The sequence below is a fragment of the Anguilla rostrata genome, chromosome 1 (assembly GCF_018555375.3).
Source record: "Anguilla rostrata isolate EN2019 chromosome 1, ASM1855537v3, whole genome shotgun sequence".
Lineage (NCBI taxonomy): Eukaryota > Metazoa > Chordata > Actinopteri > Anguilliformes > Anguillidae > Anguilla > Anguilla rostrata.
In genome coordinates, this window is record NC_057933.1 from 5,945,023 (window position 1) to 5,971,869 (window position 26,847).

The following is a 26,847-nucleotide window of genomic DNA, read 5'->3' on the forward strand; positions in this document are numbered from 1 at the left end:
GGTCTCATTCACTCTAACTAAATGCTTCCCAGTGAATGTTTTTCTAGTGAAAATTTGGCGAAAAGTCAGTGAAATGCCATCTCATCGTTCAGGTGAAAACACCAGCTACATTTGGTTGAAAAATGAAACTAGGATGCTGTCAGGCTGTATCCTATTAAACCTGAGGTATGTTGGGGTTAACCTAGTCCGTTTATGTCAAAACATCTCTCAACCTAGATATCCACCCCCCCCCCCCTCTAGATGTCTAGATTCCAGATAGATTACCATAGAAGACATTTAAAAAAAATCCTTTTACAGTTTTATAATTTGGTCTTTCTTTTCTAAAAATATTTTTGTTAAGTCCTTGTGCATATTGCCTATCATTCATATGCACATGGATTTAAAGAAAATTGCCAAATTATCCTTGTAATTTGCACTGGGTAAAATAATGTGCTTAAACAAATATGTTGCTGGCTTTTTGTTTGAACTCAGTTCCTGTGGTCCTCCATTGGACCTCCTCTTGGGGTGAGTAAATCCACCCAGCTGTGAGAGCCATATCAATAACCCTTGTTTGTTTGAGCTACAAACAACTCATGGTGTTTTTCTATCTTACATCAGAGGAGACTGAAGGCCAGTCATGTCTAATTCTGATCACCTTCAAGCGACGACTGAAGACTCACCTCTTCAGGTTGCACCCCTCCCCATCCCTCCCTACCTCCATGTAGTCTGTAATTGGCTATGTAAGCTTAGGTTTGTAGCTAGGTAAGATGTTTATCTTAGTTTATTTTAGTTATTGCACTTGTGCCTACTTAATTATTGCTTGTATTATTTGCATAGACTGCTTTGTTGCTGCTTTTGTTTGTGTTGATCAGATTAACCGACAGGGTCCAAGTTAAACTACGCAGTCACTCCCTGAACTCTGAACTCTACTTCCCTCTAGGGTTTTCAACACACCTGGTTATGGTTATACACTTTGTTATACATCGCTCTGGATAAGAGCGTCTGCCAAATGCCTGTAATGTAATGTACAAAAATGCATCCAAGTTTCTAACATTTCTTTGTTTTTTTTTAGTTTGAGTGTATGAATGCTTTGTAGGATAAGACATAATTAGCACTATTTTTCGAACTGAAAGCTGAACCACTACAAATAAATCTGAAGACAATCACTGGTATTGGCATAATTGAACCATTCTTGAAATAAGGACACTTATTTTCAATAGTGGCAAGAGATGTCGAGGCTTGTCGTATTTGAAGTAATGACATTTCAGTCATTGTGTGCTCACTGTTGGAGCCATTATAAATGCATTGTAAGTGTTCACAGTTTTGGCTTGTAATAAGTGTAGCTTGTGTGTGTGTGTGTGTGTGTGTCTGTGTGTGTGTATGCGTGTATGCGTGTGCATGTGTGTGTGTGTGTGTGCATGCATGCATTTGTGTGTGTGTGTGTGTGTGTGTCTTTCATTCAGGTAAGGCGCAAGACATCAGAGCGTGTGTTGTTTGTGGACAAAGTATATCTCCTTCCTAAACACAATGACATACACTCAGGTCGGAGGACCAGATAAGGCAGGACATCAGCTTCAGGTCAGGCCCTTTGAGGGTATTTAAACCAGGATAGAAGACCAGTGTGAGGAGGGTTACTGCAGAGAAAATTTGTGTTGCTCTTCAGTGATCTTACCACTGGCCAGTGGCCAGTGTGACATGCAATAAACTTTTACTTTACCATCGTAAAAATGTTGTTGTGGCGAGTTCCCACATTGTCCTGACTTTGACTCAACAGAAAGAGGCTTTGGTTCCAAACATAAGTACGGTCCCATATACAAGCAAATGGGTGGTGCACACGTTAAAATCTGGTAGAAAGTTCTGAAGCACTACACATCACTGTGGCAGGTTCCCAAATAAATAAATAATGAATTAATTATTATTATTATTCTTATTCTTCTTCTTATTATTATTATTATTATTATTATTATTATTATTAATTGTGGTGATAGAGAACAAAAAAGGAATTGAATCACAATACGAACACTTTATTTATAAATGTAATATTTTACACTGATCCTCATATGCTTTTAGCAATGAACACAAGCTCTAGATGGACATTCAAGGTTATTTCCTTCACTGAGTGGTGTCATGAATTACCCCTGGAGGAAAAAAAAATGTGCTACGTACTGTGCACGCACATACATCCGCAAAGGATGTGCATTTAGCTTCAAATCTGCTTTCCATGAATGCCATTTTCAACACGACTGAAAGCACCATTATTATTATTGTTAGTATTTTTGTAATGTGTTTTATTTATTTCTTTAGTCTTTTCTTTCAGAGAGCGGGCGAGAATCTCGGCGGGTCTTTTCGTGATGGGAGGCTGTCCTTGCGATGTGAACAGCATCCCTGGTCTCAAGTGAACCATTGTGTTTAGCGGAAGTGCTTTCAACGTGACAGCCATGGCCCAATAGATGGAACAACCTTGAACGAAGGTGGCTATATTTGCCTGGGGAATACCCCATCAACATTCTTGCACATGCATCATAGTAGCACTACATTATGGCTCCACTTGTGCGCAAATCAGTAAATTACCTGTCTGCAAACGGCAATACACAAGCAAAGCATTCGTACGAATGAATGAAACGTTGCATTTATATAGCACTTTTCCAGATGCTCAAAGTGCTTTAGAATCATGTGGGGGAACTCATATAAACCACTACCAATGAGTGGCGCTCACATGGGCACAGCCTGCACGGCAGCCATTTTGCGCCAGAACGTTCACCACACATCAGATGCGGGAGAGAAACATTTTTAGCCAATTAAATATGTGATGATTAGGCGGCGCATTGAGAGATCCAGGTTGGGAATTTACCCAGGACACTGGGGAACCTCCTACATGCAATGAGTGTCATGGGGTCTTTAATTCCCACAGTGAGTTGGGACCTCAGTTCAATGTTTCATCTGAAAGACGGCATCTCCTACAGCACAGTGTCTCCATCACTACACTGGGGTTTATCCTACCATGGAGAAGATTGCCCCATGCTGGCCCACCTTTACCAACTAAGCTTTCCTGGAGGTCTTCCATCCAGTTAATAACAAAGCCCACACTCACTTAGCATCAGCCATTCAGCAAGTACAGGGTGCATGGTGGCATGGCTGCAGACATACCCATTGCATATCATCATCAGTGATTAATCTGATAAAAAACAAAAAACAAAGGTGTTGCACTTATTAAATATCCAACTGTAAAAAGCATGCCCTCAATGGATGATACCGTAATTATAGGTTTCAGTTATCCATATAAAAAACTAATTACGGGCTACGTATTCTACAGTAAGAGACCACAGAAAGACCTGTGCATGGATTTAAGTAATTGCAGTAATTGCCCCTTTGACTGGGTCATTTTCAGCGGATTCATTATGACTCTGGACACTCCGATCAATGGAAAAGGAAGGAAGATGAAGACAGGAACCTCTTCCTGTGGCCGAGCATCAGGATCAGAGAGGAACCAACAGAGGCCTCCTTATGAACAAGAACAGCACAGTAAAATGTCCAGTATTAATTCAACTCTAACAGTGTTACAGTAATCTAACAGTGTAGACAGGCATCTGCAATGAATGCACACTCACACACACACACACGCACACACACAAATTTATCCTTTAATGATTTTTTTTTAAAATGTGTAAATGTGGTTATGAAGGGATATCGATACAGGGCAAATGCTTTCAAGGGAGCGAAAGCTTCACCCAAAGCAGTCTGGCAGCCAAAGTAAACAGAGGTCAACACTCTCACAGAAAAGCAGCCATTTGAAAACACACGGCACAGCAGTCATTGATTTGAGGTTGCTAAAGTCAGCCCCAATATTAAGCCCTTGCAGAAAGGAAATCCAACAGTGACTCAAATGGCAAAATACCACGGAGAATAATTCCCCCAGAAAAAAAGAGATAGACATCCCACAAACCACTGCGAGTAAACAGTCTTCCTGACAGATACCTTTCATCATACTTTTCATAATGTGCTGGATTTCTCCAGTCCTCTTGGACTCAGATGCTTTATTAATATCCTATGATGTAATTTCATATTTTAAAAAAATTAAATGGGACTTTCTGAGGAATTGTGGGATTGTAGCGGTTGGACAAGACAAGTCTTTTGACGGTGGGTGCGGGGGGGTCTTCCTTAATTAATACAAAAGCTTGATTTGATTGAGGAAAGTCGGAAAGCAATGCAAGGTGGCATCGTCTGAAATCCAGGAGATTACAGACAGCCAGACTATTCTGTTGTACCTTTTAGTTGTTTGCCAAGGAGGCCTCTTTAAGGACCAGTTTTGTTTGACTGCAATAAAACTCACTTGGGTGCATTTGGGATATGATATCTGGGATATGATTCATGCAGTAGCCTGCAGGACAAAGGGAGTATGCTGATTTGATTGCTCTTTTCTTTGAGTATCTCTGCCTTGCTTAGAAGCATGTTTTTATTTGCTTATTTATTTATTTTTGTACTGTGATTTACTTTTGTACGATGATTGTTTGTCCTTGGATGGAATGTGTTTTGCATACGCAGTGCCGTATTTTGCCTCTCTGAAGTTTTTATGTTTCTCCCTGTTATTTTGTTGAGGTCCTCCCCGCAATGTTTATTTCCTGTTTCCTGTAATATACAGTGAGCAGCATAATGTTTGTGACACTTTTTTTTTCTTGATTTGGCTCTGTACACAGTTTTAGATATGTAATGAAATGACTGACATGCGATAAATAGCACAATCTCACTTTTTAGGGTGTTTTATACACTTTGGTTTCGCCACGTAGAAATGACGGCACTTTTTATTCATAGCCCCCCACCCCCCATACTTGACTAATCAGAAACACCCGAGAAGCCTTTTGTCCCAAACATTATGATGCCCTGAAATGGGGGGAATGTTTACAAAAAGTGCTGAAACTGCACATCAACGACATGTGAATTTGAGTATATATTACAATGTGTTAAATCAGTCAATGCCTGAATTCAACATCACTGGCTAAATTATATCAGCAATTAAATTTAAATTTTCACATCTTCACACATTTTACACATACATACTTAGCCTGTCATATTTACATGAGGGTGTGAACTGGCCCGCAAGTCCCAAAACTACTTCTCAAATGATACTGTGTTGAGCGATAACCACATTACTGGCACGTTTTAAACAGTGTCTTCCTCAGAGCATTGTGAACAGGAAGACCAAAAGTGGGCGGAGCTACAGCACCTGCAGTCGGTCTTGCCTTTGCAAACTGAAGACCTGATCACATAGGGAAACGCTAGTCAAAACACGTCCACATTGTGATTATCCATCGGCACAACAAAGCATTGTTATAATCATTTGAATGACAGGGAGGTGTGAACCACTTCACATCCTCATGTGAATATATCCCCTGGACTAGCATCCCAACTCACTAATTGAGGGAGGGGTACTGGCGGCACGAGCAGTTCATTTCTAAATTAATGTACGTATGAGGCCGGATTTTGATAGTAAACTTTTATTTTTATGCTTAATCTCCCTTTTTCTCCCCCAGGTTGGATTGAGGAGCCGCGTTCATCCGAGGTTGTTGCAGAAACCTCCGCTATTGATTTGGAGGCTTGCAGACGAGCAAGCAGACCCCTATCTGTACCTCTGAAGCATGTGATTTCCAGCACCCCTTCCCATCGCGGGCTTGCACGGACGTGAGTAAGAGGAAGACATCTCAGGAACAGTCTGAAGAACCCGCGAGTCTGCCTTTCGGCATGAAGAGAAGCTGTCATCTTTTCCAGCGGAAACGCCCCGTCCCCCCCCCCCCCGTCCCATCCCTGGGCAACACTCAAACCAATTATGCGTGTCGCCCTGCGTGGCTGCCAGCTACAGTTGGCACTGGCACAGTCCGGGTTTAAGCACCAGGACCGCGGGCACCAAACCTCGCACAGGAACAGTGCCTTAACAGGATGATCCACCTAGTGTCTCTTTTATTTCATTTATTTATTTTATATATGTCACCAGAAAGGGTGGAAATAATCAGAGTAATATACTGATTTCTGCTCCGAGGCGACCTTTTCTCTCTAAGTTTTGAGCATAGGACTCAGCTCTACTGAGCTCTGAGCAGGTGTTCCGGCCAGGTAAGAGCGAGTGAGAAGGACTGCTTATGCTTTTGGGGTCTGGTGCTGTCACACTGCAAATGACAGCAGATTTCTTCAGTTTTTTTCCCCTCTGATTTCTTTGGTTTATACACAAACAGACGCACGTGCACACAGGCACATGCACGTGCACACAGAGGTACAAAAACAGTACGTTAGGCTCACCTCTCACCCATAAAGATAGCACCGGGGACAGGTTTAGGGGTGAAGTCATTTGTGAAACCTTACCAAGGCCAAGTGATGCTGGTGAGAGAGAGAGAGAGAGAGAGAGGGGGGGGGGAGGGAGGAAGAGAGAGAGAGAAAGGGGGGGGGTAGGAGAGAGAGGGAGTGAGGGAGAGAGATGCTCCTGTGTGCTACATTGCAAATAACAGATGGCCATTGATTAGGAAGCAGGAACTCGTTTGAAATGTTAATATGTGCAACTCTTGGAGAGAACAAAGGTTCAGGACTCCATAAGTGATGTGCACGTTTAGAAGTAGTAGTTCAAGATAAATCTGCTCAGTACAGAGTTCACCTCCTCTTGGATCCATGCCATTGTCTGTGGTACTAAAGTGGCCCAACATCAATACCTTATCCCCCCCCCCCTCCCCCCAGGTTCATGGATACTTTGTCAGCCATCCTGGATCTGCCAAAAGGTTTATGCTTGTGCACCAATATTTTGGACTGGATTCAAACAAAAGTGGCCCTTAACTTTAATGCGAAAACAAATCTATGCAAGTGCTAGTTTTTATTAGAATTATTTTTTTACCTTGTGTATGCCAGATAATACAACTACTGCTTAACTTTTTTCACAAGAAAATGCATTTGAATGTTCAAAATTCAACTTTAGATCACATGATTATGAACTGTTCAATCTCTTCATTAATCAGCTATGTTAGGCCTATAAATATGGTATACACAAACGAGTGTATGTGATTCCAATGTGGACCTAACGCACACTGTCAGAATAAAATTCATTTTGTCACAACACTGAGCATTTCATTATGCGCTGTTGTTGAGTTGATACATATACAGTAGTCTCGGTCACATTACAATAAAAAGTCCTACTATTGTTCGGTTACGACAGGGTAGTAGACTCACAACAGGTCGAGGGGGTTGTAAAAATCCACCAGCCCATGCTGCAATAACAACAGTGCACTATTGCCATGTTAGCCTCATTGTATACACAAAGTTTCCTCTGACAATTATATGTCAACCAATTATTTACAAACAAACAATCAAATGAACAAACAAGAAATAAATTCATAAATAAAATCAACTCTATCCAAAACAAAAAGTCACTAAAAAAGCCGAGGAAAAGATGCGGTGGTAAATGCATGCTGGGAATACGCACACATCGTTCGAATTCAAACGTTCATTATGTAGCCTAAAGCTATGTAACATTCAACATCTACTATAGCGTTACATACGTTTATTTTTATTTCAAAGACTGTCGAAATGCTAGTCATCCATTGTTGGTTCCCCTGCTGTATTTTTCAGTCGACACTGGATTTTCATGTTTGTTTGATATTGAGCTTACGTTCTTAGATAATTTCAATTGCTAAACTGTTTAGACTCGTCCTTAGAGGCCCTAATTCAAACTGCACTCTATTGCAGACCGCATACATTCATCTCGTTAAAATAAATTAAATAACTAAATAAATAAAATGTTGGTGAACTTTCTGTCGCGTAATACAAGATCTACGGTAATGAGAGACAACAACTAAACCGGAATTTGAGTAATTGATGGTATGAAGCAAATAGCAAATCGATGTCCCTGGGTCTATGGGCGTGTGCACGGTGCTGTCGACCTGTTTTCCCAACCCCCCCTCCCGTCCTTGAGACACGACTGTGCTGGTTGTGCCATCTACAGATCTAAGCTTGTTCACTGCAGCTGTCTGATGCCTTCCGCGAAGCCTTTCCTAGTTTCGCTGTCGGCTGTGCTGTGCGTGCGCCGGGCACACGCCGCTTGATTTGTGGCGTAAATAAATAAATATATGTATTCATTTGAATGCACTTACATGGTGCTTATACCACTTTGGGGCGCAATGGGCCGTTCTTCCTTATTAAATTACCGCGGTTCGTCTCGCGCCGTTCTGGATTCGTCATAAATATAACATTTTGAAGCACTCGCTTATTTGGATACACTAGGACTAGAAAGCACCGATGGAGGTATAGGCGAAGACGCATTCTGTCTGGATTCTATCGTCTTGCTCGCTAAACGCGTTGGAATTTTTTTTGCGCCTGGAGCACACCAGAGAGATCTTTTCCAACTCAACTTGAGAGGAAACTATACAAGTCTTGTGTTGCGAAAGCTACAGCTGCCGCTTTGCTCGCAGTGCGGGTTGCCCCGCCGTTCGCAATTTCCTCAAGGAGCCGGGAAAGGATGCGCGTTGTTGGTTCGTTTTTTTGGCATTTTTTTCTCTTTTGGAATTAGAAGACGATGCCCTGGAACGATAATGGAGTAAAAGCGAGCACCGATAATCCTGCAGTTAATTGCAAACAATGGATACACGTCCGATTAATAAGGTAAGAGGAAGGCAACGCTTCATAATGTATATTTCTAAGTGTGATATGATGGTTGAATTTATTCGCATCATTATAACTATTCTCCACGAAAGATATTAGTCAGAGCAACGCTCGCATATTTAATCCGCACTTTATAAATAGCCAAGCTACACGGGATACACGCATGTGAATACAATTAAGGTAAGCATGACCGCGATGATATAGGTGTTCAATTTCTCTCCGGTTCAAAAATGTTTGCCTCGACAAATAGACATACGTTTAACCCAGTACCGCGTCTCTCTGATGATTCTGATACTTATTTAAATGCGGTACTACCGTAAATTAGACGCCAAAAGTACACTGTTGAATATTCCATTAACCCTTCAACCTTTGTAAATCCATGCCAGCGTAACAGTTTTTTTCTTCTTCAACATTTCAGAACAGTCGTAATCTTGAGACTTATTTACTCACTTGTTCAATTTCGCCGAAAGGGAAATAGGACCGCCTAAGTATGACCTTTTTAAGTATAGAGCTTGCCACAAAACGCCGACTAGAAATGACTTAACGCTCGTGCCAGTCTGATCCATACAGATGCAATAAAAACAGGGGAAACATCGAACCAAATGCTGTAACATATGACGTTTAAATATGAACAACGGCACTTATGTTATATTCTAATGCTATTCTAGCCGGTTTACGTCTCTTCGGGGAAAGTAAACATTCGTTGTTAGTAACACATTCATTGGTAATTTGTGCCTTTGGAACACAGACTTAATGCGTAATCATGCATGCAAGTAGCCACAATAAATGAACGCAAAAACTGGTCGTGAATTGAAACGCCAACTGAATGTAACGTGTTGTCATCCATCGCTTCAAATCAATGTAAAGTGTTTATTCCGTTCATATACCTACTTCGATCAAATAAACTATTCCTAAGACCGCGCGTTGTTCGCTTCTTGGGTACACATGCACCAACATGTAGACACGCCACATAGTTTTTTAATTTAGTCTAAGAGTAATATTCTGTCATTTGCATCACACCGCAAGCCATGCATCACAGGTTAGGCTAATGCTGAATGCAAGTCGAATACGTGGTGCAGCCGACTGAGGCGAGTTTACATTCGTGTGCATATCGTAGCCAATGTCCGTTCTGTGTAAGCAGGTGATAAAAGGGATAGACAATAAAAGGGAAGATATCAGAATTTGTGTGCACTGTTCTGAATAAACTTCAGGAGTCAAATGGTTTCAGTACTTTTCTGGAAATGTAAAATACTGGATGGCGTTAAACTCTCGTACGAGCTCGTTTTGTATAGACCTGGGTAGGTGGAGAATTATGTGCAGATTTTTTGCAATAAAACCTCGCTCACCAAATGCATTTTACAATGCAGATATTGTATTCTGATATACGTCACGCGCAAAATACAAGGCAACGCGCTCGCGTTCCAGCATATGCACTATTGTTGATTATTTGTCCGTTAAATTTATGTATTTGATTTTTATTTAATGGTATTTCTCCGTTAAAAAGCTGTATGGCATTGACTCAAGGTTAGGCATTATGTTCAGCACCACAGTAAGCTCAGTTTAACAGTAAAATTAAGAATTCAGGATATTAAAAAAATAGAGAAACAGCTCATGGAAGTGGCTTAATCAGCACACAGACACTGATCATTATATGAACGGTTTTATGTACAAAACATTGTCTGTGCTGTAATGTCAGTCGTTGTTTAATATTTACGAACCACAAACTGTCAAAATCTGGTATTTTCTGTTCTGCCTGAGGTCAAATACGCTATTACTTGAAAAGTGGTACCATATCGCATTTTTATTATTTAAATAAATGCACCGAGCAAGATAGCTGTGATTCAGATTCACCACCGATGATGTGTACCCACATCCCCATGGTACAGGTTTGTTGTACACCATTAGCTATATAATGGCTGCATAATAACACATCCTGTGGAGACAGGTAAAAAAAAAAGTTATCCTGGTGAAATCATTAAGGACTCATTGAGCTATTTATTTTACAGTATTTATTCATTTTATTTCATATGCTTACAAGACACAGGAAATAAAACAAAGCAGTAACATCCAGTTAAATCCACCCCCATCTCCCACCCTCCAAGGAATGAATATGCATTTATCAAGTGCTCTAGCTGGGGCTGTGGCTCATTTTGAGTGACTGTTACCAAGGTTACCACATGGGCTACATTGGCTAACTATGAAAGTCCATGTTTACATAACTGCAATGAAATATAGTTATTATTCATGGAGGGGGGTAAGATACTAATTATGGCATATACTTAGTCTTATTATGTTAAGGATAATTTTTATAAATGGTGACTACCCTGCTGTTCTTGTGATTATATGACTCAGAAGTATGTATGCATTTATTTATTAATTTATTTTTAATCACACTCATGTCTTTCACAGTGTATACAGACATGTCTGTAACTGATATTGGCTAGATATGGTGCATTGTCAACAGATGAAGACAAACAAATGATTGACTTTAGGCGATGATGAAGATTATGATGATGGTGCTCAGGATGATGATGACGATGGTGATGATGATGCATTTTTAGCTTGTTTATGGTTCTTTGTATAGTAAGACACAACAAAGATATGGAAATAAAATTAGTAGAGGGATTTTCTGTTTTTTACGTTTTTTGGTAATTGCTGACTGATACCAGGAGTTGAATATTGGACTAGTTTGGCCTTCTCAAAAGTATATAGGTGACTATTTAAGTTTTTAAAAATGATTTTTTTCTTATTTTTATTTGATAATGATCAACTGATACAGGCTGGGAATCTATGGTTATAGTTTGATCAACACTGGGCCAGTGGCACGATGCAGCACAACACTGGGAAGAAATGGTTGTTAATGGGTCTTTAAGTTGATGTATGTTGTGTGCAAAGCTGGTTATTTCCCATAGACACAGGGCCAATGATTCATCTTAGCAGACGTGTAATAGACATTGGCTTTTCTCCTACCGGAGAAGGGAGGGAGATTGAGTATAATTCACTGAACCACTGGTGCCGTAACTAATGTCTGGGTGTGTAAATATGAGGATCTATTGAAATGCCATTCATAAATAACATTAGGTTAAATGGGAAATATGGTATGCATGCTAAAAGCATGTATACAGAAACCTAGCCCGCGTGATGGAGGCTGTGTGTGTGTGTGTGCTGATATGTAGGCCAGAATCCCTCCAGAGACCTCAGAGACTTCAGTAAGCAGGAAAGGAGAGCCAGTTCCTCTTTTCTTTTTTCTTTTTTCTGCATTTGGTAAAAGGGTCAATGAGGGAGAGAAATATGTTTCACCAGAGAAGACAAAGCACAAGGGGTGCTTGAATGGGGTGAGCAGATGTCGGTCGGCCTTGTCAGCTTTGAATGGCATTTTTTATCGCAGGACAACGCACATTTACGATGTGGTTATGCCGAAGATAAACACACGAGGCGTGCACCTGTTCTGTCAGGGGCGGGGTCCTGGACAGTACTGGCTCATGAATAACTGTGGGCTTCATGAATAACCGTGGCTGGGGAAAGGAGTCTTTTAAGCGTGATTAATAAAAATGCTGATCACTACGCTTGATCATGAAGCTCCCAACATTTTTTTAGGCATGCACTCTCCAATTATCATATTAAAGGGATGCAGCTCAAATCCAGCCCTGGAGCCTACTGGTACTTCCCGTTTTCATTCTCACCCTCCAATCAGAGACTGATTTAGACCTAGAAATCCAGATGAGTGGGATCTCTGACTAATCAGCGGCATTCATTAATCAACAAACCTATCACGTTAAAAAGGAAGCCGGCCATTTTACTGGCCCTCGAGTGCCAGAAGCATGCTTTTGCCTAGGCATTAATGCCACTGCAGTCACGCCTTGTGATGTGTCCACTGGATGAATGTGAGATGGTTTTATTTACTCTGTAATCAATCCTTAAGACTTAAAGGGCTGCTGATGTTGGTATTTCAGACAACCGTCTGAAATGTGGCTTCATTTAAGATGTGCGGCGCTGCCCTTCTCAGAAGTCCAACCCCCTTAAAGACGGTGGAAGTTTCAGTCGAGCAGACCTGAGTGCCGTTGCTACTTCCAGGAAACGGGGAACAGCTCATGACGTTTGATAATAGCTCACTTTGTTTCAGCACCGGTCATGGGAACCCACTTTACGCTTGTTGCACTTCAGTTGGTTTAGGATGTTCCATATGTGCCATTTTTACCTCGTCTTTTTAGATCTTTTTTTTTTTTCCCCTCCTCTGTTGTTGAAAGATGTGTTGGGAGATCCCGCTGGGCGGAAGGCTTCTGAAAGCAGGGGGGGGGGGGTTGGGGGGGGGCGGTTGGTCGTGTGCATGACTCCCTCTGAGACATTTGCGGGATCTCTTTAAGACATGCACGCTCTAGAAGCACCAGATAATGCCGCTATCTCCCTTAATCCCCACGCCTGCAGTTTAAGAGGTCGCCTCTACCTCGAGGGATTAGTGCATTTCCCCCTAATGAACTTAAAATTAGCCACTTCATCCACTGGTTGCATGCATATACTAACTGCTTAAATGTACTTAGTTGGTGTGCGAGTTCATAAGAAACTGCAGTGCTTCATGGTGCCTGGCCCAGAGTGAAAAATCAAGCTTTATTTTTAAAAAATGAAGCCATATCTTTCAATGATATATTTCACGTTATTATCCATCATACAACATGAATAAGCTTTAAACTGCTTTAAACAGGCAATGCCAGTGTTAATAAAAGGGTTACATAAATATTATGGAGGCAAAATGACACTTGTGACAGAAAAGTTATGTCAAAATGTTATGCCAGATCGATAACAAAATATTGCACAATATGCATTGATAGCAAATCAATGATCTTTCTTGTATTTTAGGCTTGTGTAGTTTATGTCAGTGGTTATTGACAGTCTTTCCACCTAACAGTCAATGATTGTATTTGGCACTAAGTTGCATCTATTATGCAGGGGTGTCCATGCCCGCATACTCTGACTGCAGCGTGTAGGATTTGTATTATAGGGCTTATTTTTATTGTGTGACATTAGAGCTGATTGCTGGGGGAATGAATGGATGAATGATTGAATGAATTGATGGATTGATGGATGGATGGGTGGATGAATGAATGAATCTTCATAAGACATACTCTGTGAAGGCCACAGGTAGGGTTTGTATTATAGGGTTTATTTTTTTATTGTGTGGCTGTGTTAGAGCTGATTAATGGGTGAATGAATGAATGAATGAATGAATGAATAAATCTTCATAAGCCAGGGAGGGCTCACTCTGTATCTGTAGATGCTCTACATCTACAGTAACTTGCCAACCCTTCCACAGCCACACCCACGGGAACGTCTCCCCTATAATGCATAATGCAGGCAGTTATAAATAGAAACATGTGACTGATTTTGTGTCAGAAACACTTGCATTCTTCTCCGCGAAGGCATGAGCACATTGTTCGAGCCTTTAAACCCAGCCATCCTGCTGCAGCCCCGTGTCTATATTTATACTTATTTTAACTGCATTTTTAACTACATTAAAACCCCCCCTGCGGTTTTTCGGTTTGTCTGATGTGATGTGTCTAATGCAGTCGCCGGTGCAGTGCGGCTGGTTTCCGGGCAGGTCTGGAGGTCTGACAGGCCTCTAAGGACACCTCAGTGGATTGGCCGGCTATAAATAATGGCACATATGTCATTGGATGCTTCAGTGGCATGGGCTTAGACCTGGGCCTCTCACGCATGGTGTCTGACCTGGCGTACAAGGGTGTGTCCCGGGGGACGTGTCCCGCCTGGTGTCTGACCTGGCGTACGGGGCATGTCCCAGGGGCGTGTCCCGGGCGTGGACAGGGCGTGGACAGGGCGTGACCCGCCGTGTCCTCCCTGCTGCTCCGACCGCGGTTCAGGACATGGATGGCGGACTGTGGCGTTCGGTGTGGCGGTGAAGCGGACTGGTCTCGGCAACGGCGGCTGGTGGAGAGAGCACACCACACGCACCTGGGTTGCGTTAACTAATCAGCCCAGGTGCTTAAAGGTGTGGTGCTGTCCACCTGCCGGCGTTGCCGAGACCAATCCGCTTCACTACAGGACCGACTGTCACACGGTCCTTACGACTGTCTGGGGAAGTGTTGTTGGACATATGCCTGTACCATTTTTATTTTTTTGTTTTGTGTTTCTTGTTTTTGACACAGTTCTTCATTCTTGCTGAGAAACCCAACCTCCCACTCTCAAACGCTACATATCTCTGCACATCAAAAGAAACTTGACATTCTCTTTGTCGCATATTAAGCTAGAAACCCCAAAATATCGCATTTTTGATGTACAATACAAAAAAACATTTGAATAACAAGGTTGTCAGTCAAAGCACAGTTTGAGCCATCTGCAAAAACCGAGACTCAATCTGTCAATGAAACGAACAAAACCATTTAAAAATAGCCCTTTTTAGACACACAGCACTCCAATAGGCTCAGTAGATCAAAGAGGACACATTAAAAATGGGGAATGAATTAAACTCTTGAAATTGTTTTTTTTATTCAGCCATCTGTACTTTCATTGAACATTGACCACATGGACATTTCTTGACATCATTATTATTATTATTATTTTTTTAACAATTTTTTTTTCAGCCTCAAAATATGGACTGTGTGCCAACTATTGCATCTCTGGAGTAACCGCTTATGCCACCAACACCCACACACCAAAAAAACCGAAAACAAAAAAAAAACCGAAACACTACAGGCCGAGCGTGGGCCCTTCTCCTCCTGCGAGCCGTGAACTGTGGGCCACCGCGCGCGGCACTGGTGGAAATCAGAAGAGGTTGCTCCTCTCCGGTGACAGCTCTTAGCCGGCGGGCACCAGGTGCATCGTTAGCGGGAACTAACCTGAGGAATCCGGCCGGTCTTGTCTAAGCTGTGGTCCCGGTGGGCGTGAAGGCTGTTGTGTCTCCCGCTCTCGCACACGTCCGCTCCTTGGCTGCGTGATGGTGCAGGCCGGGGGTTACGACAGGAAGCTTTTGGGGCGCCTCTAATGCCGTAATTCCTGGAACATTTACCTGCACACTTCTGCAGTTCTGTTTTTGGATTTGGTTTATTGTGTGGCACGGTGGGCTTGTGCGTGGCGGCGACTCCTCCTGCTCTCGTTGATGGACTCACAATGGAGGGGTGTGCCTCCCCCCCCCCGCCCCCCCCCATATCGCCCCGCCCATCATTCACCCTCATCTGTCCACGGCCGTTGTTTGTTCGTTTCTGTAAGCATTTTTTTTTCTTCTTTTTTTCCCTTTTTTGTGCTTCTGCAGCAGAAAGGCGCTGTCGCCGTGTTTTATTGCTGGCGAAATAAAGTTCTCTCGCCATATACTTTCTCTGTCATAACATTTTATATTGTAATGATGGAAAACCGACGGGAGATATTTCTTAAAATAAATAAGTGAAAATAATGGATTCCATTGGTCAGGACTGCTGAGCCCGGGGTATGTCACCTGAAACCAAAATAAGAGTCCCCTTTGAACCGTAGGGAGGAGCAATATATTGACTTTAATGTTGGCTTAGAACCTGGCCTACTGCTAGCCAAGGGAGCTGTATGAATAGGTCAAAGCTCTGTTGGAAAGTATGTTGGAATAGGAAAGTATTTTTTCAATTTGGTAAGTATGTTGGAGTAGGGAGGTATTCTGAAATAGTAAATTGCAATCACTACCGGTAATTGAAAGCGCTGTGGTTCTAGAACACTGACTTAGAATGAACAAAAAAAAAAAACATTACAAAAAACCTACTCTTCAAGGGGTTATGTTAAGAAGGGTTTAAAACATTTGCTTGCTTGTTATCCTGCTTTTCTGAGTGACATGGTGGTGATGTGTATGCATTTTCTAGGTGCTAATTGACCTTGCGTGACAGACTATGGCACCAGGTCTGTACAAAAGGTATTTGTCAGGCATAACTGCACCTGACAAAATCCTCCGCGGGTCAAAATGTCGCTTAAATCATTAATCCGGCTTGGGAGAATTTCATACCACGCACGGATATATCTCTTCTCCTCCTTTGTTCTCTGGTACCTCATTATTCACACAGAAACAATGAGGCGACTTCCCCCTGTCAATCCCTAAGGAAACCAGAAAAAAACATGGATAAAGATAAAGAATCTAATGTCCCAGCATTCTCTGCTTGTCGAGGGAAGCAGTGGCTCTGCCCAGACTAAGTAATTGCGTCCTTTAAATGCTTCACCTCGAATGCGAATACGGAATGTTTTGTAAACAGTTGTTTGTGGACTGAGAGAGGCTTAGCTCAGTCTCAGTTTTCATGGAATGCTGGGAACTACCGTCTGTTTACCCTGTTCACGTCAGACGACAAAACTTTCAAGTCGGAAACCAACTTTGAAAGCGAATGCCTCCATACTGTGGTGCTCTAATCACTGACCTGTCCGGAGACCCTGCTAAGCCAGACTCCCATCGGCTCGCCTTTTTTATTATTGACCATAAAGCCGGTGATCTACGGTTTGCTTAACCGCGCTTAAACTTTTCCTTTCCTTTGCCATGGGGCCGTTGCCAAGACAAAGGCGCTGATTGATCACAACTATTTCGTCTTAGACACATATACAGTCTTGGTTAATGTACCTTCCCGGCTTAATTTGTCCACCTGTGATGAGTAATTTATGCTTTTATGTTATTTTTTCAGTGGAACTAGAATTTTTAAAATGTCTTTTTATTTTTGGCTGACGACCACTAACTGGTACTTAGTGTGGGTCCATATTAAGCCTATATCACTGCAAATTCTCTTTTATAACTTCTGAACAAGTTATAACAACATATTGCTGTATCAAGGGCTACTTTTAGTGTTCATGTGATTTATTTTTATAGTGCATTTACTGTATGTAGGAGTTATCCCTTTAATTTAAAAGTAACTGCACTTTGTTTTTCCGTACACGGTAAACTGGTGAGTGTTAATGCATGGTAATCTTACAGTGTTGACACGAGCACAAATGGGATCAAATGGGTATCGTTTGTAAAAATATCCTCTGTAAGAGTTGATTTAGCATTTCGGTGTGGCCCCGTTGTACTCCCGTTTCAGATGGAGGCATTTATTTCTGTGTTTCAATTAGCCTATTTACAGCACTGCGTGACCTTTTAAGCAGAGAGGTCGCGCGGTACATATTCAAGGTTTTTTTTTGAACACTACTGCAGCAGCCGTTATGGCGTGCTCCATTATGTGTGCGTTGTTGTATTTATTCCCATCTACGGGAGCGCGCTTTGTGTTTGTGTTACAGTGCAAGAAAGGACGCTCAGCTTCAGGCAAGCTTGAAATAAACCCATGTGACCTCTTTCATATCACTGCGGGTTTTTGGTAATGGTGTGTTATATTTAACCCTCTGTTATGTTGCGGGTCAAATGACCCTTTTAAAGTTTGAAAATCTCGGAAAAATACTTAAAATTATTTTTTCAGTATGAAACTTCTTCTACTGGCCTTAATTAGTGTAATCAACATTTTAAATGAAAATGGTTCATTTCATGTATTTGCAAACCCCCCCTGTATGGGGATTGACCCGGGAACATTTTTGCTGTACCTAAAAAATGAACAGAACAGGAGGGTTAAAAGAAAAGGGGAAAAAAAAACCATTTGTGCTGGTTCTGGATTTGCTTGTGGTGCGAAGGGTATTAGAAATCTAAACCATGTTATTACAGTCATCATCATCCATCCATCCATCCATTATGTGTACCCGCTTATCCTGGGCAGGGTCGCGGGGGGTACTGGAGCCTATCCCGGCGTGCATTGGGGCGAGAGGCTGGAGTACACCCTGGACAGGTCACCAATCTATCGCAAAGGGCACACACATTGCTCACTCACCATTAGTCATCGTCATCATGTGTGTTATTTGTGCTTTTTTCCGGCCACTAGATAAATGCTTATGTGAGGCCCTGTTAATATCAGTAAGCAGTGCTGAACAAGTACACAAAGGTATACTGCTTAGTGCATATCTGTGTGTGTGTGTGTTAGAGAGTGCCGGTCCTTTAATTTTAATTAAATTGCAATTGGCGTGGAGCTACTGGGTAGCTCACTCGACAAAAGAACTGCTCGTGGTACACGAGTGTGCATGACGGTCTTGGATCGAATCTGGCCCACGCCGGTGCCAGCTGTGGCCGGCAGCCATGCAGAGGCAGCACACAATCAGCTCTGTGTCGCCCAAGGGATATACGGATAAGGGAGGGATTCAGCTGGCGGTGATAGCAGTGTCCATTGCTCTAGTAAATCCATGTTTGGCGCCCGTTGGCTTTCTCTATGCACACGCGTATGATTGGGTCTCCTCCACCCCGCTCTGCGCAAATGCGGCTGTGGTGTGAAAAGAAGCAGCTGGCTGGCACCGACTGTCTTGGAGGAGAACGGTGAGTTGTGCATATATGAGTATACATGAGCTTGCCAATTAGACATTCCAAATTTGGTCTGCAATTGGAAAAATTGAAAAATAAAAAAATGTATATACAATTGTCACTGTAATGAACCTGTAATTTTTTCATTTCATAGATAAGTATGAATATTTACACTGCCGGGCTGCCCAAGTTGGCAGGGGTGGCAATGAAGATCTCTCTCTCTCGACAATGACATTTGCGCATGAACGGAGCACTTCCCCACGTCGCCTCTGATCTCCCCGCTAGCTTCTGTTCTCGGCCTGCCGAGGGTTCTCTCCGAGTGCGGCGTCTCCGCGGTGATGGCGTCTCCGCGGCGACGGCGGCGCAGCTTGACTCAGCGTCCCCACCGCTTTCCTTGATTTTTCCCGCCGCGCTTAAAGAGCGTCGGTGGAATTCGACGCCCCGTGAGCCGTTCGGGTTTAGCATACGGGCGCGGCGTGGCAGAGAAGCGCCTGCAATTTGGCCCAACCGCTGGCGGCGGCTGAAACCATGACAACACCGATGTCTGGGGGGGTTAGCGCTCGTGGGTTTTTTGCCGCGTGTTTTTCCTTCTCTCTCAGCGGCGGGGTTCACACGGGAGACGGTCGTGGCTTGACGCGGTTTCAGTGAGGACGGCTTGCGGAGGGATCATGTGGCTTCTGACGGCAGGACACCGCACGCTTCGGCGTTCGCTGAGGTCCGTGTCGCGTGTCTGCGGGGGTGGGTGGGGGGACACACGCCATCGGACGGCCCACCGATGCTCATTCCCTGTGGCAGTTTGCACGCTTGCGGTTCACAGTCGCCTGCCTTCCATAGAGAACAGTGCAGAGGTTGGGTCCCTCCTGAGCCATCAAAGTCACTGTGAACTACACGTGCAACCAATGGTCTATACGGGGATCCAAGTAAATAAAGTAAGAAAGAAAGAAAGAAAGAAATTAATTAAATTAAGAGAATTGAATGGCTCTGCAGCTAGTTCTCATCAAACTTTCTTTTTTGACTCGAGCCCTTTTTGGAATTGTGTGCTAGAATTAACAAGGAAGCGCATTTTGCTTTGAGATGCAGTACAGTGCAATTTTTACTGAGCTGGCTGGCAGAGGTAATAAGGGTGAGCCACTAAAGAAAGGCCCTTCTGTTTATGCACATTACACTGTCTCCATTTGCTGGTTCAGCAACCACATGCTATTGGCCACGGTGAAAATAATAAATTTGATTAATATAACAATTGAATGCGGTGAATAATGCCTGCCTGAGGTAGCTAGGCTAGCAGAGGCCTGAAAGATGCTCTCTTTTGAAGGAGCCTTTTCTTACCGGGCTCAGGCTGTGTGGAATGTGATTCATCTTCTCTCTTGTCACTCTCTCGCTCTGTCCTTGACCCCGCTACTGCTTCTGATTCTTCTACCAGGGTGTCATTGAATGACACAATGGCATCAGGTGTTTCAGCAGAGGTGTTTGTGTGTGTGTGTGCATGTGTTTGTGGGTGGATGTTTGTGTGCATGTGTGTGTGGGTGGATGTGTGTGTGTTTTTGTGCATGTGTGTGTCTGTGTGCATGTGTGTGTGGGTGGATGTGTGTGTGTTTGTGTGCATGTGTGCGTGGGTGAGTAGTATGTGTGTGTGTGTGCATGCATGTGTGTTTGTGCATGTGTGGGTGGGTGAGTCAGATAATCAAAAGTCAGTTGAAGCCTTCGAAGAAACAAGGTATGTGGAATGTTTAGCCAATCAGTGACTTAGATTAATTGCTTAGATTAATCTCTAGCCAATCAGTGACTTAGAGTGCTGAGCACATCAAAAACCTGGCACTATGGCCATGCAGAACTGGAGTTTGACACCCCTGCTGTTAAATGGTGTAGAGACCAGTCTTAATGTGAATAAAATGACTTAAGGTGGGTGCACTTGATATCTGCCCTGACAAAAGACACATGGAGTTATTTTTGTCCTGCATTTCACTCACTGTTGACCAGGATTACAAACACACAAAACTACTTCCCCCCCCTTTCATCTCTTACCGTACATAAGATAAGCCACCCTCTCCCCCTCAACCACCACTTATTTAAAAAAAATAAATAATAATAATAATAATAATAATAAACAAGAAATTCAGAACAATAATAAGGTAAGAAAGCAAGAAAAAAGAAAACACAAAACATCATCAACTGGTACCACCAACGGTGAGCAACCAGTGCCGCAGTGACAAAAACCATCACACTTTAAAACAATCGAATTATCATACAGTGAGCCTTACGGTACAATCAGAGACGGCGAGCGTCAGGAGTTTGTGTCAAAAACACAGCGGCGTACGGGACGAGGAAGCGGAAGGCTTCCCGTGTTCCTTCGGAGCAATGTGTATAAAGTCCAGACGCTGCCAGGCGTGTCTGGTCCGTGTAAAAGTTGTAAATCTGCGGGATCTGAAGCTTATGGAGAGGTGGCCGTGGTTCAGGCACACGAGGAGCTGTCACTTTCTCTGGGCCTCTCTTTTTTTTCAGTTATTTATTTCTTTTGCTGGTTGTTGTTTGATTTATTTATGAGTCGCCTTCCAGCGAAGGCAGACTATTTGAAATTAAACAATCAATACGGGGTTGAAGTGCAGATTGGCAGCTTTAATTTGATGGTATTTACATCCATATTGGCTGATCCCTGTAGGAATTACAGCCTTTTTCCAGCATAGTATTCACCATTCTGAAATGAAGTTGTCATGTTGACATGTTTAGGTTTCAAATCCTTTGCATTCAATGACTGTCTTATGTCTGTGACCTATAGACATCACCATACGCTGGGTATCTTCCCTGTTGATGCTCTGCCAGGCCTGTACTACAGCCCTTTTCAATTCCTGTCTTCAGCAAGTGAAATGAACGTTCAGTCGAATTCAGGACGTGTGATTGACTTGGGCAGTCAAGAACATTCCACTTTTTGGCCCTGAAAAAACTCCTTGGCTGCTGTTTTGGGGTCATTGTCCTGCTGTGAGATGAAGTGCCTTTCAAATGAGGTTTGAGGAATTTGGTTAGATCTGAGGAGATCAGATGTTTTTGTATGCTTCGGAATTCATTCTGTTGCTGCCGCATCATGAGTGAAGAGAAGAGAGCCAGTTGGGGTGGTGGTGGTGGTGGGGGGATTGGGGGGGTCTGGGGGGCAGGATGGTGGTTATAAAAAGGACTATAGTTCCGGATCACCCATTATGGATGTAGATACCCACAAATGAAAGCTGACAGTCTTCACGTTAACCTCATCTTCATTGTTATACTTCAGATCCAGTGAGCACATGATGTACCAAGCCACCAACAACAAAAATTGTGCCACTGTCCAAATACTTCGCACTCCGCACTATATGCCCCAATACGCCATTTATTTATTTATCTATCTATCGCTTCAGATTACAGCTCTCTGATTAATGGCTTCGACCGCGTCCCCCATTTGAAAGGAGATGAAATAAGATATTGCATCTGTCTTGCTGTGATAAAGCTGTCGGCTCTCTCTCTCTCTCTCGGTCCCCGAGCGCCCGTGCCTCGCTGCCAGCATGCCTCCCGCCGCATCGCTTACACTGAGCCGGGCTAACAGTCGGCCCGCTACCCCCTGTATGGATCGCGCCGTTTAGTTAATTCAATTACAGGGGCAGAGATCCTGCGGGGGGCGGGTCGCGAGCGGCGTACGTATCGCCATATCGCCTTATTTTCCCTCCCAGTTCCGCGGACGGGGTTTGCAGAACGAGGACCGTGTGACCGTGGGACCGAGGATGAGGAGGAGGGAAATGTAATCTCGTTCCTCTTTTCGGCTCCTCAGTCAATACGCAGCGTAAAAAAATTTACTTGTCTGCTAAGGACAGGGCCGTTTAAAAATGGTTATGATTCTGAGCGCCCTATTAAGCGAAGAGATAAATAAATAAATAAATAAATAAATAAATAAATAAATAAATAAATAAATAAATAAACAGGAAATAAAAAATGGCTCTGTCGGGGCCATCAGCCTTAAAGCTGTCATTTTCATTGGTTCGCCTTCAGATGGCCCATGACTCAACAGGAACGTGTGGGGGTGGGGGTGGGGGGGCGTTTTTTTGGGGGGGGGGGTTGGGTAGTGAGGTAACGGCAGACTCTCTATACTGCGTTATATTAGCTTAGTGTCAAGATTACATAAAAATGCCAAACTCATTAAAATGATCCGAGAGAGTCTTTTCACAAGGACACGGCACTGTCAATTAATACAAGGAAGAGAGGGAGAGAAACAAAAACAAACAACCAGATTGCAACATCTGCACTTAGACACTCCAATTATCTGCCACTGTGTAGGCTTAGTTCACCCATTTCGGTGATTTAACCAGACAGGCGTGTGCGCTGAACTGCCAGCGCTGAGCATTTTCGGGGATTTTCCGCACAAAAACCTTGAAAAAAAAGGCATTTATATTCCAGAACACCTTTTTATGCAAAGTGCAGCTACACAAAATCAAAACACATTTTGCCGCATTTTTGATGGTGGGTTTATCAATTTTGGAAGGCGTTTTTCATATGCACCTCAGAGAGAGAAATTCAATTTTGCGATTTGGTACGGTTGGAGAAATGAGTAATAAAGTGTGCAGCACTGCGTGTGTGTTTTTGAATATGCCGCAGATATGTTCCCTCACCAGTGCAATTGTGAACTAATTAATTTCAGTCTTTCAGACGAGACGTGAGGTCTTTGAGGTTCTGAATCACTGGGGTTATTAAATATGCTTTTATGCATTAAAAAAAAATACTTTTATGTATTTAAAAAAAAAAATAGTTAAGGTTTTTAGCCCTGGTGTTCTGGCCAAATCCAGTTAGGCTGGCAGTCTGACCACCTGGGGTTCTCCTAATTTCCTGCATTCCCCACCTACTTTGGTCATCCTTGTTATTGCTTAAAAGTAAAAAATTAGTTCTTAGGTTCTCGAACTGCAGCTGCTAGACGGTGAACGACTGGAATGTTACTGTTAAAAAAAAAAAGCAAGAGACGGTAATCCGCTGGTTATCGCTGTGAGACGCTGAGACGGGAGTGTCCGGTGTATTCTGGGAAATCACGCCGGGATTTGGCGAATCGAAAGGTTTATGAGGTGGGAGAAGCTCGAGAAACTCCATTCCGGCGACTGTCGAGCGAAATGGCCTGAGAGGTCCGCTTGGTTTAATGGTGATCCGGGGCTGACGCGCTTTTGCGTTCCGCATCGGACTTTTGCCTTCGCCTAGTTTCTGTGCTGCCAGTGGCTTTCCCATGAGTGACGCTACCCTGGGTAAAACACTGCAAATGAAAAAACCTTAACCCTGTAGATGTTGATTATTCAAAACGAAACCTACACATCCACCGGTGTTTAGAGCAGAAAATCATCTGTTTTGTGGTCCATATGCTTTGGTTTTACCGGCATCTGAAGAGTAATTTGGATAGGATTGGTGTGCTTTGACCCATACTACTGCAGTGTCTGTCTGTTTGGTAATATGAACTTTTGGTTTCCTTAAAGCTTTTGTTTTTTCTTATTCTTCTTGAGCTGTTATCTGGGGGATAAGATTTTGACTTAAAAAAAAAAGTTAACTATACCTCAGTGGTAGCAAATGTTTTACTTGAAGACAATCGGGGAAGGCATCTCTGAGATTTTGGTTTTCCAAATTCAGCCCTCTCTTCTCTCAAACTGTGGTTGTGTTTATGCTAATTGGTTATGCATACACGGTGAAATTTACAGTGTTAAATCAACTCTTACAGGGTACATATGGTCCCTGTGGGACTCATATGTACTCTGCTAGTGTTGAATTAACACTGGACATTTTACTGTGTGAATGTACATAACAGTGTAATTTCAAACCCAGGTCACCCAATAATTTCCCCCTCAGCCTGCATTTATTTTCAAGATCAATAATCGAAGGGAATTTTTGAGAAACCTGCCCTACTTACCATTAAAATAATGCTGCTGATCATCCTGATACTGTTCTCTGTGCATCACTTTAAAGGAGAAATCCTATACAACAGTATTGCATTCATATTACAAGCAATGCAGTGAATTTGGGCTGTGGGGGGAATTGATGGATGTATTGCATTTCAGATAAAACTTTCAAGCACAGAGCATATTTATCTTGTATAGTGCATACAGGTTTTGCATTCCTGTGCTAGTGTTATCGCAGAGAAGGGAAGCATATCCCAAACTGAAAAAAGATTTGGTTCCTTATGTAATTATTTATTCATATAATGAGGAAGATCAACAATGAATCAAGAAGATTTATGAAAGCTTAGCACACTTGCCAAGTGATGGTTTATATTTGTGATTGCATGCATTAATTTGGCTAAAACTGTCGTGTGTTTGCACAACCTGAAAAATTTGATATTCAGCGTGTGCTGTGGGTCAGTCCTTCTCTGTACACTGGCCACTGCCTAAAGATGAACACCAGCTGTCTATCATTAAAATGCACAAATCACATGAATCAAATGAGTGTCTATGAACAGTTAGCGCTGGGGAGAGTGAGATAAAGAGAGTGAGAGGAAGAATGGGAGAGAGATAGAGATGGAGAGAGTCAGAGAAAGAAAGGAGAGAGATGGAGAGACTGAGAGAGAGATGGAGTGAGGGAGATGGAGAGTGAGAAAGAGAGGAGAGAGATAGAGTGAAAGAAAGGGGAGTGAGAGAGGAGAGAGAGATTCAGAGAGAGTGAGATGGGAAGAGAGAGAGAGAGATCGAGATGGGAGGGAGAGAGCGAGAGAGATAGAGAGAGAGAGAGATGAGGAGAGCTGTTTCAGTCAGATAAAGGCTATCATGTCAGCCCTGATGCTCTGTGCCTTTGAAAAAAAAAAACAAAAAAAAAACAAAGTACTTTGGTGAGCCGCAGATTTATAGCCACTCTGTTTGGCTTTTGTGTACCTTTCTAAAGATTCATTTTGCCGAGATGGCCAGCCTTCAGTGGGCTCAATGCCTGCCTTCACACACGAGCGTGCGATCCAGCCGGCCAGACAGTCAGGGACACTGAAAGAGATTTATGCATCGCTCTCTTCATTGATCCAAACATTCAAGGGTACTTTCAGAAATTTTATGGATGCAGAACAAAGAGGATCAAGCCTTAATTTCAGCTATGAAACAACCATTATTGATTTCAATGAGTGAGAGAGAAAAAAAAAAAAACGCATTGCCCATCTTTGGTCGCTGGGTTCTGTCGGCGGATTTAAGACAAGACGGAAGAATGGGAGTAAGATGTATTACGCACCTAGCGTCGCATATTACATGTTGCAAAAGGGAATCGTTCACTGTGTTGTTAAAGTGGAACTGATGTGCGACGTCTGGCTGTGTCCAATCATGCCACTGCTGGACCAGGCTAAACAGAGACATTTCCTTGCAGTGGGTCCCCTGTGCTTCTCACCCTCGTCCGAGCCTCAAGCTGAGCCTCTTGTTTCCCTGCAACGTGGATGCAAAATTGTGTCTTACCCTCAGGTACTAACGAGGGCCCGCCGGAACCATAAATGGGGTGTAAGGAGCTTTTTGTGACCCATATGAAGTGAGGACCAGTGGTTTGTCCCCATTGGTTTGTCAACAGATCAAAGTTGTTTTAGTGCAGAGAAATCCATTCATTATCTATACCCACTGATCCTGGTGAGGGTTGCAGGGGGTGCTGGAGCCTATCCCAGTGTGCATTGTGCGAGAGGCAGGAATACACCCTGGGCAGGCCGCCAATCTATCGCAGCGTGTACACACCATTCCCCCATTCACTCACACCGTCATACCTACTGTATGGAGTCTGCAATTTGGAGTCTCCAGTTAACCTACCTGAATGTCTTTGGACTGTGGGAGGAAACCGGAGTACCTGACAGAAACTCACAAGGACATGGGGAGATCACATACAATCTCCACACAGAAATCCCCAGGCTGAAATTTGAATCAGGGACCTTCTTGCTGTGAGGCAACAGTGCTTCTTACTGCACCACTGTACCACCCAAAAGC

At 43.1% G+C, this 26,847-nt stretch overlaps 1 protein-coding gene across 2 annotated transcripts in view; it reads left to right on the top strand.

The window, feature by feature from the left end:
• Positions 1 to 7,892: 7,892 nt before the first annotated feature.
• Positions 7,893 to 26,847, top strand: part of LOC135237213 (leucine-rich repeat and fibronectin type-III domain-containing protein 2) — a 136,132-nt gene continuing 117,177 nt past the window's right edge. For both annotated transcript variants that reach the window (XM_064304130.1, XM_064304216.1), the window contains exon 1: positions 7,893 to 8,607. The gene's annotated coding sequence lies outside the window, so the exon portion shown is untranslated. The remainder of the gene's footprint in view (positions 8,608 to 26,847) is intronic.